The sequence below is a fragment of the Colias philodice genome, chromosome 7 (genome assembly GCF_061535455.1).
Source record: "Colias philodice isolate Cphi_HAF_F1 chromosome 7, ilColPhil1 Martin Lab GWU primary, whole genome shotgun sequence".
NCBI lineage: Eukaryota > Metazoa > Arthropoda > Insecta > Lepidoptera > Pieridae > Colias > Colias philodice.
This window is the reverse complement of record NC_143092.1, coordinates 3940018-3958454: the sequence shown is the minus strand read 5'-3', so window position 1 is coordinate 3958454 and position 18437 is coordinate 3940018. Positions and strand designations below refer to the sequence as shown.

General features: G+C 31.3%; 1 protein-coding gene across 2 annotated transcripts in view; it reads left to right on the top strand.

The window, feature by feature from the left end:
- Positions 1 to 9921: 9921 nt before the first annotated feature.
- Positions 9922 to 18437, top strand: part of moody (G-protein coupled receptor moody) — a 47855-nt gene continuing 39339 nt past the window's right edge. The window contains exon 1 of one of the 2 annotated variants that reach the window (XM_089697217.1): positions 9922 to 10223. The gene's annotated coding sequence lies outside the window, so the exon portion shown is untranslated. The remainder of the gene's footprint in view (positions 10224 to 18437) is intronic. The other variant, XM_089697215.1, reaches the window with a different exon arrangement.

Below are 18437 nucleotides of genomic sequence, written 5' to 3'. Positions count from 1 at the left end.
AAATAACTGATTTAATATTGTTGAAAGGAAAAACGATATATTTTAAACATTCCTTAAAAAAGTGGGTAAGAAGTAAGTATAATGTAAGTATCTATTGCACGCCTCATAAGCGAAGCGTTGAGGTGGGTACTACTGTCACTTCGCGCAAAACATCTGATTTTTCAAACTTAAAATGTCTTTATGTATCATACATTGCACTTGTAAGATAATACATACACACACATATTAAGAAAAAACACTATTTTTAACGTTCATGATATTTTTGATGTCATTTTTGTTATTTAAACTAGTTAAAAAACAGTTTAAAAAAGTTCTGTCTTGGACGTCCGTGTGTCTGTATGTGCGGATCCTTTTTCTTGTTAACACGATAGCGACCGAAATACTTTACTAATCGAGTCTTTTTTTTTCTCTTACGCTTGAGTATGCTCAGGAATAGAACCCTTTCATTTTTCAGGGTCTGATTCGATGTGGTTTAATTGTTATTAAATAAACAAAAATAATAATTAATAAATATTTATTAAAAAAAAATTATGAGGCGTGCACTTTTGGATTTTCCAAATTATTTATATTTTTTTCACAATTAAATATAATTTCTAATTAAACTATTTGTAATATTCATCGTAAATTGAATTCAAACTATTCAACGGATATAATCATACAGACTTTACCATCGTATTTAAACTAAACGGAAGTAAAATTTTCCCCTTCATATACCATGAAAATGTGTAACTACCGTAGATAATATTTTAGTTCTACCACGATAATATTTGCGTAGGCCGCTGCTAAACCACAACTACGGAGTTGCAGGGGATTAGCTCAATTATATAATAACGTAAACTACCCTTATAATAGAGTCAACTATATAATGAAATGAATAGCCAATGTGTTGATGTGAAATGAATTTATTCGTATGTAAAGTTGTTAAGCGCAAAACTCGAGAACGGCTCGACAAATTCGGGAATTATTTTTAAATAGCAACGTTTTTACTAAGGCACAAGGAAGGTTCTTCAGAAAGAAAGGAAAGTGATACGTTTATTTTAAAGAAAAACGTATTTGAACCATAAATAAATTATATGTTATGTTTACAATTTTTGTTCTGGACCCAAGTAGTTTCCTATGAACAAACATCTTCATAAAATATAGCATATGTAATCGTATAATATCAACAATAGCATAAACACTGATATGCGCAAAAAGGCACTTCCACAACAACCAGGTCAAAGAAAAGTAGTAATTTCTAAGCCATTTAAAAAGATTTATCTTTTCCTATCGAATCGTGAAAAATTTGCTCAAGTATCTTTGTCTAGTCTTCCTTGTCTAGTCTTCCTTCCTTGTCTTCCTTGATTATGAGTTCGAAACTATACTTAATAAAATACATCAAATAAATTATCTGATAAATAAACATAATATATTTAGAAGTTATATATGTATAAAGTCATATTGGGCACCTACGCTTTGCAAATATCCTTAATTCCTCGTTCAATGATTGTTCCAGAATCAAATTTTCATCAAAACTTTTTATTGTATGGCTTGAATTATATTTAATATCTTGAGGGGAATAACTTCCACAATATAATATAGAGAATAAATTTTGGAAAACAACAGGAAAGAAAACAAAGAAATAGCATTAAAACTGTTATAATATTTTCAATGATAATGATAAGATTTCCTGTAAAAAAAATAGATAAACTAGGCTTTATACAGGGTGTAATCGTTAAGTGTGCACAGGCGATTATTCCGTAACTATTGAAGATATCAAAAACTTTAAACTGATATCGAAAGCCTTACCTAATGATTAAACAGACAATAATAGTTTTTGTTTTAAATAAAACGGGAAATATACAAAAATTGTCGGAAACATGATCTTCTTGGTATAAATTGTGTACCTCCATCATTTCTAGTATGAAATAAAGGTAGGATTACACAAGCAAACTATATGTAACCTTACCTTTATATTCTATCATAAAGGTTGGTTCACAAGCTATTGACACAGTTCCGCATGTCACCTTGAAGCAGTGTTACCCGCAATTTGTTTATCAGTCCCCCTGCTTGTAATGAGGATGTTCGTGTTATCCGTCATAACACGGCTATTAGACCTCGCACCCTTTTATACTCTGATCTATCTAGTTAGTGTTGGAATAGGCAAAGAATACTCAATAGTGATAATATGACGGTAGCATAGATAACAAAAAAAAATTTGACCTTTTGTCTTACAATAAATTTTAGATATGGGGCACTGGCTCTCTTGCTAGACATAGCCTGTGTTAAGAGAGCCAGTCCCTTCCCTTATTACATTCAGATAATATAGGTATACTTGTAACTGCAGTTACCGTCGTCAGTCGTTCTTTAACTCATAATAATATATGGTGACGCTGAGACGGGGGATGATAGCATAATTCAAAATTAACGACTTTTTTATTCATTACATTTTTATTCATGCCGAAAACTTTGAAAAAACTTGGTTGCGCGTATACTACAATATTGTAGGTACGTGCTCTTACGGTGAATCGAAAATTATTCAGTGAAAACTCCATCTGTTTCTCCGCAATCAATTTCATATCTTCTTATATATAAAAATGAATCGCAAAATGTGTTGGTAAGCGCATAACTCGAGAACGGCTGAACCGATTTCGATAATTCTTTTTTTATTATATTCCTTGAAGTACGAGGATGGTTTTTATGTAGAGAAAACGTAAATATGTACCACGGGCGAAGCCGGGGCGGACCGCTAGTGTTTAGATAAAGCCAAACACAGGAAACTAGGAATTTACATACAAAGGGTAAGATAATTGCTGTTCTAGCCAAGGTAAACTGACGACTGATAAACCAATGGAACAACACCATCATGTTGGTACATTATTTTTATTTCAAAAATAGTAGTCTTATACAACTAGCATGGTACCTATGTATTTTTATGAGTGCCATAATATGACAAATTTTATTGTATGGTAAATAATACAAAAAATAAAGAAATAAAAAACTGTTACGAATAAACTACCTACCTACTAAGAATTTAAGTCCACTTAGAATGTTTTCGCTGTTTCTACTTATTGTGTAATTTAATTATTATGAACATGGGAAAAGCAAACTCCCTTTCGTCTTTTCCAATACTTCCACAGGAAAAATAATAAATTATTTTTAAAAACACGTACTTAATGTCCCTACAATTAACGTTTTTATTTAAATGTTGGTTCTAAAGCGACATGCCTAATCCGACTTTTAGGATTTTCAGCTTAAGACCAAATGAAAAACTCCTTTAAAAGACTCGTTCAACGCAAAATAAAAACGTAGCGATATCAAAAAGATAAAGCCTTAAATGTCTCTACATGTTTATGAACTAAGTTTCATCCATAGTTTAACTCGCGTTGTTACAGGATCAAAAGCCAGAACTTCTTACTTATATATCTGCGCAAATAATCATGTCAATGTTTTCAAATGTTATGTTCTTCCATTGAGATTTGAAACAGGGACAAAACACACTTTCAAAATAATATTCTTAGAATTCTGCGTAGAGACATTTATCACGCTTGTTTATTTCCATATTTCCTAGAAATTCAAGACATAAGTTATCATTTTTGATTTAATTTCTTAGTTGATCCTATACACAACGGTGTTTCTAGATTTCGCTTGAATGAAAACACAACAAACAACACTGATATATTTCCTTGAACAATTTAAAACTGAATTCAGTGTTGGTGGAAATACTTTAAAACAGGTCATACTCACTTTACATAGCAATTAGGTAAGCATTTATAACTGGTTGATTAGCGAATTATACCGCAGTCTCAATAACAGCCCCCCTAGTCAAGTGGCTTTCTGTTAGCGTAGCGTTCAATAGAATAGACTACGAATGTATGAGATTGACGTAAGCTGTAGATACGTTTATCTATTACATACATATACATTCGTAGTCTATTCTATTGAACGCTACGCTAACAGAAAGCCACTTGACTAGGGGGGCAGTTCCTGTAACAATAGCTTATAAACAAGAATATATTATAACAAAAAAAATCTCGACTTCACGCACACTCTCAAAACTGTATTTTTTACAGATGGCGCTCAGACATTTCTACCAAGACTAAATTATCATCATCTACACAATAAGCAAGTAAGGAATGATTCAACATACATAAATAATTAAATTTTTACGCACAGATTGTATACACTTAAAAAACCTTTAGATTTATGCGCATTACGCAAAACGAAATACTTTTTTATACTTGCCAACTTTTTGCTCCCAAAGGAGATTGGATATTTACCTTTTTGTTCAGAATATTTTACTATTAACTATTATCTCTATCACCAAGGATATATACAGAGTTACTGTTGAAGTTGATGTAGTTAACAGCTCGTAGTCCCTCGAAACAATTACGGTGCGAAGCAGCTCGGTCTAAGTATATATTATGTGGACGTATAGTATAGCTTGGCCGGGAAAATGACGTGTGCTGTCTCCCTGCTGCTAATGCTAGCTGCTCGTTCTGCGGGGACCCACCTTGTGCAATATTTAATTAAAACAAATAAACCTCTAATCTATTATTTTATAATATATCCTGTCGTGACTGGCAGTTTTTTCTCCTAAAGTCATTTGGAACACAACTTGTAAGAGTAATTTTCCTCTAAAAAGTTTTGCAATTACGCTATCCATCTCGCAAACGAAACACGAACAAACTCTTTTAAACAAATTAGGCCAATCGCAAGTAATTTAGTAGATACGGGTGTCATGGGTTTCTTTTTAGGTCGGAAGTAGCATAGATTATTATTTAAGATTTTGAATAGTTCACAATGGAACGGAAAACATGAGGCTCTAGCTTTGTAGCAAACTTTTACCTGAAAATTAAAAAAAAAAATTAAATCCTTAAAATTTCCAAATATTTATAAATAAAACGAAAATGTAATATATTTTGTTTAAAAGATATGTTAAGAATACTAAGATTAGTACATATAAATGTGTGTTATGTCCCACACATACAATAAGTAAAATGGAAATATGTACGTACCTCTAATAACGGGAACCAAAATATTGGTGCCTTACCGAAAATTCTTCAATATTTCTCTTCGCACTAAAAACGAGACATACCTGCAACACTAAACCACACATATTAAGCCAACCATAACATATTCATTCTTTTTAACATTAACCATTACTTCCAAAGTACCTAGTACCTACGCGATATCTGCAAATTCCTACTTACATCACGTACTCAGACGGACTCAGTGTTATTATAAACCGCTTTTTATTTGTACCATATACATCCATTACACGACGTCTGTCTCGTAAAACTTTGCACATTCTTAACTTATTAAAGTGTGCATAAAAATATGAGACGAGCTAAAATGTTAACCATATAAATATAAACATATAGTCTGCAATACTTCGCATCAAGTATAATATTATGAAGAATAAATTTAATACGAGTTGCAAACTGGACACATTCGTTTTTTCAAAATGGAACTGAAAAAGTCGTGTCTTTAAAGAATAGTCAATACAGTAAAACTGAATCTATGTGCAAAAGTCTTAATACTATTATAAAGGCGAAAGTTTGTAAGTATGGATGTATGGATGTATGGATGTTTGTTACTCTTTCACGTGAAAACTACTGAACCGATTACAATGAAATTTAGCACACATATAGAGGGTAACTTGGATTAACACATAGGATAGTTTTTATCCCGTAAATCCCACGGGAACGGGAACTATGCGGGTTTTCCTTTGCAAACGCGGGCGAAGCCGCGGGCGGAAATCTAGTACTGTATAAATTCTATACAACTTTATATATAACTTACAAGTGAAAATATTTGAACTACTATAATAAACGGGGTAGAGGTAAAAGAATATTATATATTATTAGCAAAGTCGATAAAATCTATTCAGTTAAAACATTTAGGTTAGGTTAATCATAGGATAATTAATTAGGTACATACCTACTTTATAAATCATTTTGAAGTTCGCTAAAAGCTATTATGACAATATTTGAAAGCTAATGACGGATTTCATTAATTAATCTATCTAAGTCTAACTTAACACCATTGCTTTCCAATGATTTCTTAGAGTTCTGAGATATATAAACCATAATATATATATATATAATATGGTATCGATGGATTTGGATAATATAGGTTACCTCATAAACCTTATTAACAGCATTTTCCTGATATGATTTTAGTATGAATAATCAGCACAATACAGTTATTAAAATTAAAAAAAAATATATTTTGTTTGCCTTGCTTGTTAGTTGTTTTGTTATGATGTGCTCGACTAAAATTTATGAAACTTATTCAAATACCTATCGGCCATTATAGTTGAAGTTTGCAAACGTTAAGGCCTAACAGGAAAATTAAATTTATTTAAATACAAGCGACTTATTTGCACAGATGAGAGACAAAATTGTTTATACGAACGAAATATTATTAAGATGGATTGAAATGTCTCCTTTGATAGTAGAAATGTTTATGAATCAAAGGATGCTAATAATTTAAATTTCAATCTGCTTTATTTTTGTTTTAAGTACCTCTGTACCTAGTTACATTTCAGTTATTTTTATAGATTTCTATTAAATGAAATATACCTAAAATAATAGAAATAAATAAATATAAGCCTAAGTATATTACCTATTTAAAATTTTGATAGACTTCCGTGCCCCCGACTCTATAATCCACGATAGTTCGATATGCCATTAAAAATAAATAATATAGTATTGTTAAACGAAATTATCCTTATGTAAGTTTTCATTGCAAACATTTAAATCTCAATCTCTCATCACAACATAATATTGTGTATTTAAAAATCTCTTTTGTTAAATAATGAAAACTCGGAATCTTGATAGGCCTGAGTATGATTACGGCTGTGAGAATTTTCATTTCCTTTCGAGCGGTGAAATTGACATTGTATGTCCTTAATTATGAGAACGGTAGCATTAATAAAATTCTTAAGTGGACAAATTTTAGTATTCTTACGTAATGCAAATGAAAAACTCGCCGCAATCAATAAATTTTGCGTTTCATTTTTAATCTATATAGATGCTAATATTATAAAGCTGAAGAATTTGTTTGTTTGTTTGAACGCGCTAATGTCAGGAACTAGTGGTCCGATTTGAAAAATTATTTCGGTGTTTGATAGTCAATTTATCGAGGAAGGCCTACCTATATCATCACGCTAAGACTAACAGAAGCGGAGCACTCTGGGTAAAACCGCGGGGCATATCTAGTTTTTAATATTATTATAACAAACTGTATAGGTAAAATATTTTCTAGTTTATGAGATTATTAATAAATCCCTCTAGTATATTGTACTTTAATATTAGAACTATGAACCTAAGTCTTCTAAGTAAAATACGAGCAAGACCTTTTAGTTTCTCAAACCTAGCATCCTTTCAGTTCATTATTTAATATTTTACACGTGGATTTATAAAAAGCCTGGCCTTTGCTCAAAAGTCAAAAGCAATAAACCTTAGAAGTCAGAATTCAATTTCATAAATTTCATCCCTTTTCAAATCTCCTATTATTAGCTCGTATATTTGTAACTGTCGGATAACCGATTTATATTTATCAATTACATATATATTAGGGAATTTCCATGCATTCCCCATAATCTAACGTCGAATATATCAAAGATTGTGTCATGTGTTACGAATAGAGAAACATTTGACTATTCCTATAAATCAACATAGCGTTACCTCAGCAAGAACCAGATTTATGACTTACGATAAAGCTTACTATGGAGAAAACTCTTGATATCTTGGGAAACTTGAAGTTATTCCTTCTACATCCGTTTATCAATAATATGTAAAGGCGTATTGTGGAAAGTTGGGGAAACTCCTTGTGTAACGTATGGACTCGTTGTAAGGTCAAAGGCATTGAATTGTACATGTGTAAATTTTGTTGTTATTCTAATACTTGTTTGTTCATTTATGGTCGGAAAAATATTGAATTATAAAAGATATATCTTGCACTAATTTTAATCTATTGCGCTACAAATGAAAACTTAAAGTAATATAGTTACTTTTCAAACAAATTAAAAAAATCCATTCGTCATCCACACACACAGGACATCCAGGATTCAGAGTATTTATATATTTTTTATATAGCATGTCGTTTACAGGAGTCTTTAGTAGGTACACAGCTGTCTTGTGGAAAGCCAATACTTACATCAATGATGATAGATTTAACGTCGCGTTAGTATATTATCGTCTATATATATACTATCGTCGTCGTCGTCGTCGTTTCAGCCGTGGGACGCCCACAGCTGGACAAAGGCCTCCCTCAGGGTTTTCCACCACGACCGGTCACCGGCGGCCTGCATCCAGCGGCTCCCTACCACTCGGACCAGGTCATCTGTCCATCTTGTGGGTGGTCGTCCCACGCTTCGTCGCCCAGTACGTGGTTTCCATTCGAGAACCTTTCTGCCCCAATGTCCATCGGATCTGCGGGCTATGTGCCCACCCCATTGCCACTTCAGCGTGCTAATCCGGCGAGCTATGTCGGTGACACCGGTTCTCCTATGGATCTCCTCATTTCCTTATATTCTATGCTTACAAAAAATATACAGGACAGAATTAAACAAAATATTATAGCAAAATATAGAGTGGAATTTTGTAATGCCTTCTGAAGGGAAACTGCTCACTATAAATAGAAAATATTACTTAAAAAAATATTATTATTTACTTGCAAGATACAGCAAAGTTGCACATAGTATTTATTATATTATCTGGTTGTACATTTCTAATAAATGCTCACTCATGATTCATGAACAGCTAAAGTACACAAAATGTTTGCGTGAAATCGACAGTCCTTTCTATGACGTCACACCATCAATTATTGAACGATCACCTGACGGTACTAAATAAATACCGTTATATTTACATTTGCTAAATGACACATAAAGATAACCTGGTTAAGGTGTGCTAACACGCTAATATCTATTGGAATTATAAAAAAAATATTTGCAAGCATTTTATTGCTTTAGCTCTATACTTCAGTAGACGTAGGTAAATATATCCCAGAAGCCTGGATACAAAATTACTTTGCCATAATTAGGTACTTACTTACAACTGTGTACTGTGTTTATACTTTGAAATGAAAACATTGTTCTTTACATGCCTAAAATTAGACGAAAAAGAAAAACTTGCTACAAAATGAAATAAAGGTATAAACAAAGCTTTCTATAAAGATTTAGGAAACTTTTAATTGAATTACCTATTCTTACTTGCGAAAAAATTAATAATCTTCAACTTTTTGTAACATTAATAATTCTTTAGCTTATGTTTTTACAATGCAAAATGATGTAAATTTAGATTAACCTGGAACAAAACCCAATTAATATTGTTTCATTACATAATAATATATTACCTACTTCGGTCGAAACATTAACAAATAGTACTAGTTACGTAATAAGTAATAACTAATAATTATTATAGTTATTAATTAGATACATAATTAATAATAAGTAATTAGGTACCAGTAGTAAGTAATACAATTACAATTTGCGACATTCATTAAATTTTTAATTAAATACCTAGTTATATTATGTTAAACACCTACTTTAAAATTTAATTGTAAAAGCTAATAGGTAACGTTAATTAGGTACTTAGAAGATTTTTTTTAGATAAAGGAATAATATTATAATGTCGAGGAATTTCATATGCAGATGTGGATATTCCATGTCTTTGTTCACCCTATGCCTTGAAATTTAGAAACCCCTTTGTCATCTCACATGACTATAGCTACAAATTCTATAAAAATAAGGTCTGATATCGCTTGAATGTTACTTTCGATTTCTATAACTGTAGTATGAATGAAAATAGAGTCCTACCGTTATCAGATAAGATTCAAAATTCCTTGCATAATGTTTATGAATGACACAGCCGTCGTGAGAGAATGAGTCATCTGTCCCGCTTACTCGTAGAATCGGTACAATGCGTGCGCTCGCGCATTATGTGCGCTACCGTCGAGGTATTATGTCAATGTTGACAATTTCAGTCTGACACATGCGTTGCTACAATAACAACGTGTGTTGAAACAATCCGCGATGATCGTAATGTTTTAATTCGTTTAAAATTAAAATATACCGTTGTGATGACAGACACTGTTAAATACATTGTACGTGTTTTTGTGGTGACTGTTTTGTATTATATACTGTTTGATGTGTTGAAAGGAATAAAACATTATTTCACTGGCTTTATGGAAGAAACTTCATAGTGTTGGATTTAACTACATCTAAACAAAAGGTAAGTTTTTCTTTTAAATAATAGCTGGCTAATATTATAATTACCTATTAATTTTATACAATAATAATTTATAAATTAATTTCCTTATTGTCATAAAATATAAAAACCTACCTAACAATAGGAAATAGAAACTGACTATTGTCTTCATTTATTTTCTACTTATTTATCTATTTATAGTAAAGGCATGCAGATGTTAATCTTTTAACATAGGTAATTAGGTACCTACTTACAAGATACAAGAATGCATTAAGAATTTACAACCTTAATTTTTAAAGCATGCAGCGTGCACATTGCACTAGCAGTTTAAATACATAAGTAGGTACCTACCTACATAATAATCTTCGTAAAATGTGCAGGTAAAAGAGTAGGTAAATCTTCTACTTTGTAGATGGAGAAGATTATTAAAATACAATAGGTACAGTACTTACAGTACAAATACCTAGGTAGTACCTAGGTAGGTATATATAGGAAATACGCTTTTACTCTGCTGTAAGAATACCTAATTAATCAAACAATATTCAATAGTATCAACTTTATAAACTACCAAAAGAAGGTCCAAACAATACAAACTAACGCGACGTACCTAATCGCAACATATTCTTTACACTTTATTTACAATCCGATTTCCAACACGGGCGCGTAAAAGAGCGTTTATTAAAATTTTAATTAGTTTGCAATTCGTCCTAAGAACTAACGAGACTTGTTATATTAAAGTTACCCTCAGTTTGTGTAACAATGCGACACCCAAGTTTATAATTGACTCGGGCTGTGACAGTCGCTTTACGCCTGACGTAACTAATATTATTAAACAAAATCTTAGTCGTCGTGTGTACAGTGTAATATGTGTATATTGGTCATAACTTTATTCGTAGTTTTGAAAATACAATGTCTTCCCACTAACATAGATAAGTAAATAACTACGTAGGTAACTATAACAGATACGGGAATTATAACAGACTAGCGGTCCGCCCCGGCTTCGCCCGTGGTACATATTTCGCAATAAAAGTTAGCCTATGTTCTTTCTCAGGGTCTAAAGATTATCTGTGCCAAATTTTATCAAAATCGGTCATCGAGATAATATAGTGTACATATATCTCGATGAAATCGGTCCAGTAGTTTATGCGTGAAAACCATACATACATACATACAAACCTTTCCTCTTTATAATATTAGTATAGACTATAACAGACTATGGGAGAAGATTCATTGTCGAAGGCAGCATTAGGAAGATAGACGGTACTAGGAGGAAGAAAGGGGAAATTTATTAAATAAGGGACTTTCTGAAGTAAAGTTACTCGAAAGATAATAAATTAATAATTAAAGTAATAACAATGGGTATCTTTGAAATCAATCTTGGATCTTGTAATGTGGAATGGAGGAAGAATAACGTGGACACTAACCTGATACATCCTGATACCTACTTGTAGATCCGCAAATTTGCCACAGAAAAAAAAATTCTATACTATAGTAGCTACCTGTACCTATTTGATAGATAAATAGAATATAAAATACATTAAAAAATATCTTCTGTTAGGAAGTATAAAGTACATTTCCTAACACGTCCTGTAATAATCTTAAACCCTTTGGGGAAAAGACTAGTATGCAACCAGATGTTTTAACAAAGCTCACACATAAACGTAGTTACAACTTACAAATGGTTATATTGAGCTTATTGTTGTTATGTAACATAAGCACTATACTATCCACATGTTAGTACACAACAAGTTAAACAAACATCTAAGCTTTGCAAGTCCGAAAATAGATATTTACATAATTTTTGAGTTGAATGCCCTTTATTGCCCGCAGTGTGAGAAGTAGAGTTATGATTTTCGACTATTATAAAAACAACTCCAAAAACTACACTTTTGCGAATATTTCTATGGCACGGCCTTGACAGTAAACCGACTGATTATCATGAATTCCCTAGATGAAACCCATAAAAAAAACAGTAACTAGTCATATAAAAAATAAAAATATATAAATTATAGACATAAAAAGCTATATTGCTGCCCCTTGAGCCAACATGGGAAATTAGACTATATTCCTATCATTTTATTATGCATTAGCGAACGATAAAATGTAATTATAATATTGCCTTCGCTGATAAGTATTCATAGGTCATGAGCGTGATGACTGATGACGAAGCTTCATGGCCGTGTGTGACGTCATTCTATAGATAATTGTACCCAATTTAAACTAGTCGATTAATACGCGGAAACATATCAAAAATCGCGGTAAAGACTCACTCTGTTATCTTTAATGTGTTCTTCCTAACACTCAAAAATCAAACTTGGAAATTTTGTTATGAATCATCTACAATTTGTTTAAAATTTTATATTATAGGTTAATTTAAACTAGGGATGTAACGATACCGATACCGATATATCGGCCGATATAATCAGCAAGCCGATATATCGGTATCGCCGATTATAAAACAACCGATACCGATATCAAACAATTCAAAAAACCGCGCCCAAAGAACGATGCGGGAGGCCGCCCGCGCGTGCCCACTTTGTTTTATGAAAATACTCTACCAATAGTAAACTTTTATTAGGAACTAATTGTATGTGTATAACTTAAAGTTTAATTGACTTTGCAAAATAATAATACTAAAATAAATGGTTTTCTTGTTTTTTGATTTGGGATTGTTATTTAAAAGAATACGATTTACAGTTGAGTCTCTGTTAAATGTTGGTAATTTTTATGCATAATTCACTACCTATTTATTTTTCTACCAAGCTATCGGTATCGGTATCGGTATCGCCGATATTTGATTACAAATATCGGTATCGGTATCGTATCGGCAAAATCATGTATCGTTACATCCCTAATTTAAACCTAAACTTGATGTATTATAACACACTAGCAATGCCCTGCGGTTTCACCCGCATAGATAGCGATATCGTTACAGTGAAAAGTCTACTATAGGTCGGACTATAGGTTTAATTTTTAATCACATGAAAATCATCTTTACCCCGTCCCGCACTACGGCCTTTTTTTTTTGTTTTAGTGGGGAAATCTTTCATACATACCCACGGCCTCCGGGGGAGGGGCCGTGGGTTATGTCGGATTCCTACCGACCAAAACCCCACTGTGTTCCGTCAAGACGCATATTGGTAGAATTCCTCCGTGACCCCCGCACTACGGCCTGCTCGAACAGTATACCTACTATTTTCTGTAGATTGACACTTTTAAAAATTCGTTATATCTTTTGAATGGAATATCCAATTCTTTTCATTTAAAAAGTATTTTGCTGGTTTTGACACAGTCTTTAATAAAACATCATTTAATGGGATAAGGATTAATATATGTGTATGGATAACATGGTTTGATTACTGTCGGCACTTCTATTTACTTTGAAAACGTAAAAAATTTGTTGTAGTAACATAACTACTGAAGATGGACATAATATGGTATCGCGGACTTTCTTGTAGATATTGATCCATTCTATAATACCGTAGAACATTTTTTTGTTCTATCTTCAATAGATTCCGCAGCGCACGCGATGACAGAATTTTTATTAAGGAATTTTTTACACCTTGGGTTACATTATTGCATTTTTGGTAAGGATCTCTATTTTTTTTGAAAATGTAATATAGCCTATGTTGCTCAGTAAAGATGCAGCTTTCTAATGGTGAAAGAATTTTTGAAATCGCTCCAGTAGTTTATGCGTGAAAACCATACATACATACATACATACATACTTACAAACTTTTCCTCTTTATAATATTAGTATAGATATAACGTGTGCATTACCTTATGACAAAAACACCTTACTTCGGTTTTACAAAATTATCCCTTTAAAATAAAAAAAATTACATTTCAAATGCGTATACATTAGTTAAATAACAGGAAAGCTAAATTAAGTCGATACGTAAATATAGAAAAAGATTAACGACAGTATCCTGTGTTCAAAGGTTTCCGTGAAATGCCCTAGCAATATTCTGCCTCGTAAATTACTCTGACCCATTTTTTAGTTTGTTTTTTAACGCATAACTATTGTAAATGATATATGTATGTTTAAAAAAAAACATGACAAAACACAACAAATGAAGATCATTGGCAGATCAAAATTAAGATTATTGAGTAAGTATTGAATAATGAATTTAAATGCATTTTTATTTAAAGTAAAGTGAGAACATATTTCACTTACTTTTTTTAAATTTCAAACTTTAAAACAAAAATGACCGGTTTTAAAAATAATTATCTCAATATTTAATTGAAAAAATATTTATTGGTTAAATAGAGTAGGCACTACATGTAACTACTTTCAGACCGTGATTTTAATGCAGTGATAAGTAACCAATCTAATGGTATATTACTTCCATCTATTTATTTTCTGCCAAATGTTATTGCAATTAACTTGTTCGTCTACCATACAAATAGATATAATCCTTGTAATTATAATAAAATAGGATAAAGCTGGGACTGGTGTTACCTTATTTCAATGTACATTAATAGATCATCATAAAATACAGGACGTTTTCTAATGTCTTATCGAGATCCTCAATAAAAATCATTACAAAAATCTTATTAACCTAAATAAAAACATTAATAAACTTACTTAATTTCCTTGCTTAGTTAGAAGTTAGTTCACAACAAAACTTTATAATGAAGTACAAAACTAATTACAGATTTATTAATTTAGATAATTAATTGAACACTGATAGACCGTATTACAAGAGATGCTAACAGCGTGTAACATAATAAAAAGCTTAATCGTGTTATAGACCATTTAAATTCAGAAACAAACCACATTAAAACCGTTAAAATGTAACCTCAGAGTTTAAAATAAAAGACACTACCGTAGCGGTAAGCAATTAAAATTGTATAACTAGCTGCGCCCCGCGGTTTCACCCGCGTGGCTCCGCTCCTGTTAGTGTTAGCGATGATATATAGCCTTTAATCTTCCTCGATAAATAGGCTATCAAACACTGAAATAATTTTTCAAATCGGACCAGTAGTGCCTGAGATTTGCGCGTTCAAACAAACTCTTCAGCTTAATAATAAGTTTAGTCAAGCAGTCAATAAAGACTTATTGCTATTTTCGGTAAAATACAACGTATTTCCTAAATTTGCGCGATATGCCTTCTTTCGAAAGTAATACCTCACGTGTTAAATGTCCAATGAAAACATCGAGAATAACAGGAAAAGCTTTAATATAAATTGAAAAGCAAGAAAGGATATTGAAGTAGGTATATGGAATGCGGCATCAATTGTGCGTAAAATTGTTTGCGCAGTTGTTGGAATTTGGGTCGCACTTCTATTTTCTAAAAGACTCTTAAATAATGGCCTAAATACACACTGAATATCGAGTGTTTTAAATTTAGATAACTATTATTACGAGGCTGTCTTTGTTGACATGTAATATGACAGTATATTTATGTACGCCATCTGCTCACTTAGTCATATAGTTTAGATTCTATATAATAATATACTTTGTAGATTTACACGTCTGTATGTTACAAAAGACATTAATATATACTAACACATATTGTATCAGATGAAGCATTCTGTATTATACGTAAGAAGTAGTAATTACCGGAACTGAATAATAAGAAACAGATTTAAAATACAAACTAAACATTGAATATTCCAACTGAAGTCAAAAGTCAAAACTATATTTAAAACTATTCAGAAATAAACACACTATATAATATATACTTACATATTTATATACTGTAAAGCAAGATTAATAAACTAATTTACAGAAATAGTATTTGCTAAAATAAGCTCATAAGAACTTCCGTTTAGACCAGATCACACTTCACACATCAACATGAGAGGCTCAAAATAATATTGTAATCGGAATAAGGAATACGCATATCTTTTTATATATTTTCGTAATTATATTGTAAAACATTTGATCATAAAATAATCTAATAATTAAAGGTTTTTATGGTTAGACAAGTGCTGTTTTTATATTATAATGACAAAATTGTATGTTTTTTTTCTAATTAAGAAATGAGGGCATTTAGCTACTATCCCCCTTCCCAAAATACTGTTTAGTTCATTAGGTAACTATAGCTATCCTCATACCCTAGGGAGCTTTCACATTTATTATATAAAAACGTGGGAGTGCAGACGAAACATTTTTCTTAAAAATGTGTTATGCTGCCAAATGATTTTATATTATTGGAAAAGGGCACACAAGTTTGGTGTTTAGTTTGTTACTGCTAGTTTCAGAGACGCAGACTCGTCTCGTCGTAAATATATTGCTGTTTTGAAGTGTTATAAAAATGTACTTCGGCTTTAAGCACTCAAACCACATAATACACTAGACGAAATGTTAGTACTATTTTTAACCTCAGACTATAAGCCACTCTAAATTCTGCACTCTCTATTTTATTTTTTTCCGGGCGACTCATTTGTTTTTTTCTTTCACGAATTATTTTTATAAAGAGTTGTATACACATGAAAATAGAATTAAGTACTTTATTATATTTTTTTGGCAAAATTACACGAAAATATCCCAATCCCGATTTTATAATAAATAACTTACTGCGTACGTACGTAATTAGTATGTACAAGGTAGTATAAAATATCGTTCGTAGATGTAATTAATAAACATTAATTTATTACACTGATCTGATTGCTAACCGATATAATAATCAATTACTTTCCAGATATAATTTATTACCCGAGCTGTGAAATATAACGTCATTTAACGTAAATTATAATTTCTAAATATACAACGCAATAAAATATGAAATCAATTACATTTGCTGCAAGTACGTGAAGACCCTGACATTATTATTAGATAAATGTACGACAAGTGACTAATTGTGACTAGATCGTAGATTTAGTCAGAGAGTCAGTGACCAATTTGACTAGCATATAAAAAGTTGAGACAAAGGTCGAAAGCTCAGTTTGTATTTTGGCAGTGTCCACATCTATCAAGTATCAACGTATTATAGAACAGTAATTGAGGTATAAATTATTATTTTTGCATGTTTTTTTTATTGATTGTTATATCATAATAGTGACCACATTCGCATCTTGTCAGTTTTATCAGTCAATCAGTTTTACATTAGTTTTGAATAATCACTATCAAAACTTTTTTTACTATAACACTGGTCCTCGCTAGGTTCTCTACAAATTAATAAGTTTGGCATATAATATACCTAACTAATAAAAATCCCATTCTTATTATTCCAGCATTATTAATTTTTTATAATGAGATGGCCAGCTCTTGGGCTAGTATAGTAATGCACTTGAATAGGATTCCATCTGAATACTAATGAAATGCGTTTATTAAATATTGTTTGATTATAATATTAGGTACATCTTAAACGTTTCATGCTACCTGACTTGACTTTACAATGCTGCTTATAATTTGCCTGCTGTAACTTTATGAAGTTACTTTAAAATTTTAATGTAATTAATAATTATCTTTTAATTATCTTAGTTATATCTAATAATTATCTTAATTTATAATCCTGTATTAAGTGTGCAATAAAGTATTTTTCATTCATTCATTCATTCATTCATTCAATTATCTTGTAGTATTATTAAAGTAGTACCAAATTTTAATATGACTACAAAATTTACGAACACCATGTCCAGCCAAAATTTTAATATAGAAAACACTGAAATTCAAATAAGGTACTTTACCTTCGGGAATATTTGTCTTTATTAGACAATATTCAATCTATTTTAAGGCTTTTGAATAAAATGTCATTCCCGACCTAATAGATTTTAAATAAAAAAAAAGCGAATTTTCAATTCACATGGGATTTTTTTTTCCAACCCAATATATCAAACTCAAGCCGGCTAGACTCAATAAATGTTTCTTTTACGCTTTTTGACGAGATTCGTATTTTAAATTATAGGTATGCGTTTTTTTTTTTCTAAATCAATATCTCTATTTTTACTGAAAATTAACATTGAATTAAAAACATATCATATCTTTGACTAAGAAGTTTCTGTCTTTAATATGTTCCATAAAGAACGTCACGATATTTTTTGCAACTTACATTTTTGATATTATACGACTAAGAATCTTCAACGTTTGTTTTACATATAAAAACGCTTTAAATCTAAACATATGGCCTAACTGCGGACAGAACCACGTCGAAAAGCACTCATTAGACAACCATTCGACTAATGGCGTCTAGCAATTCCTTATTTATGTGTCGCGAATATGCGATATATCATAAATGGCACGAGGTTATCAATACTTTGTCAAAATAATCATACTTACAGAAATAGTCT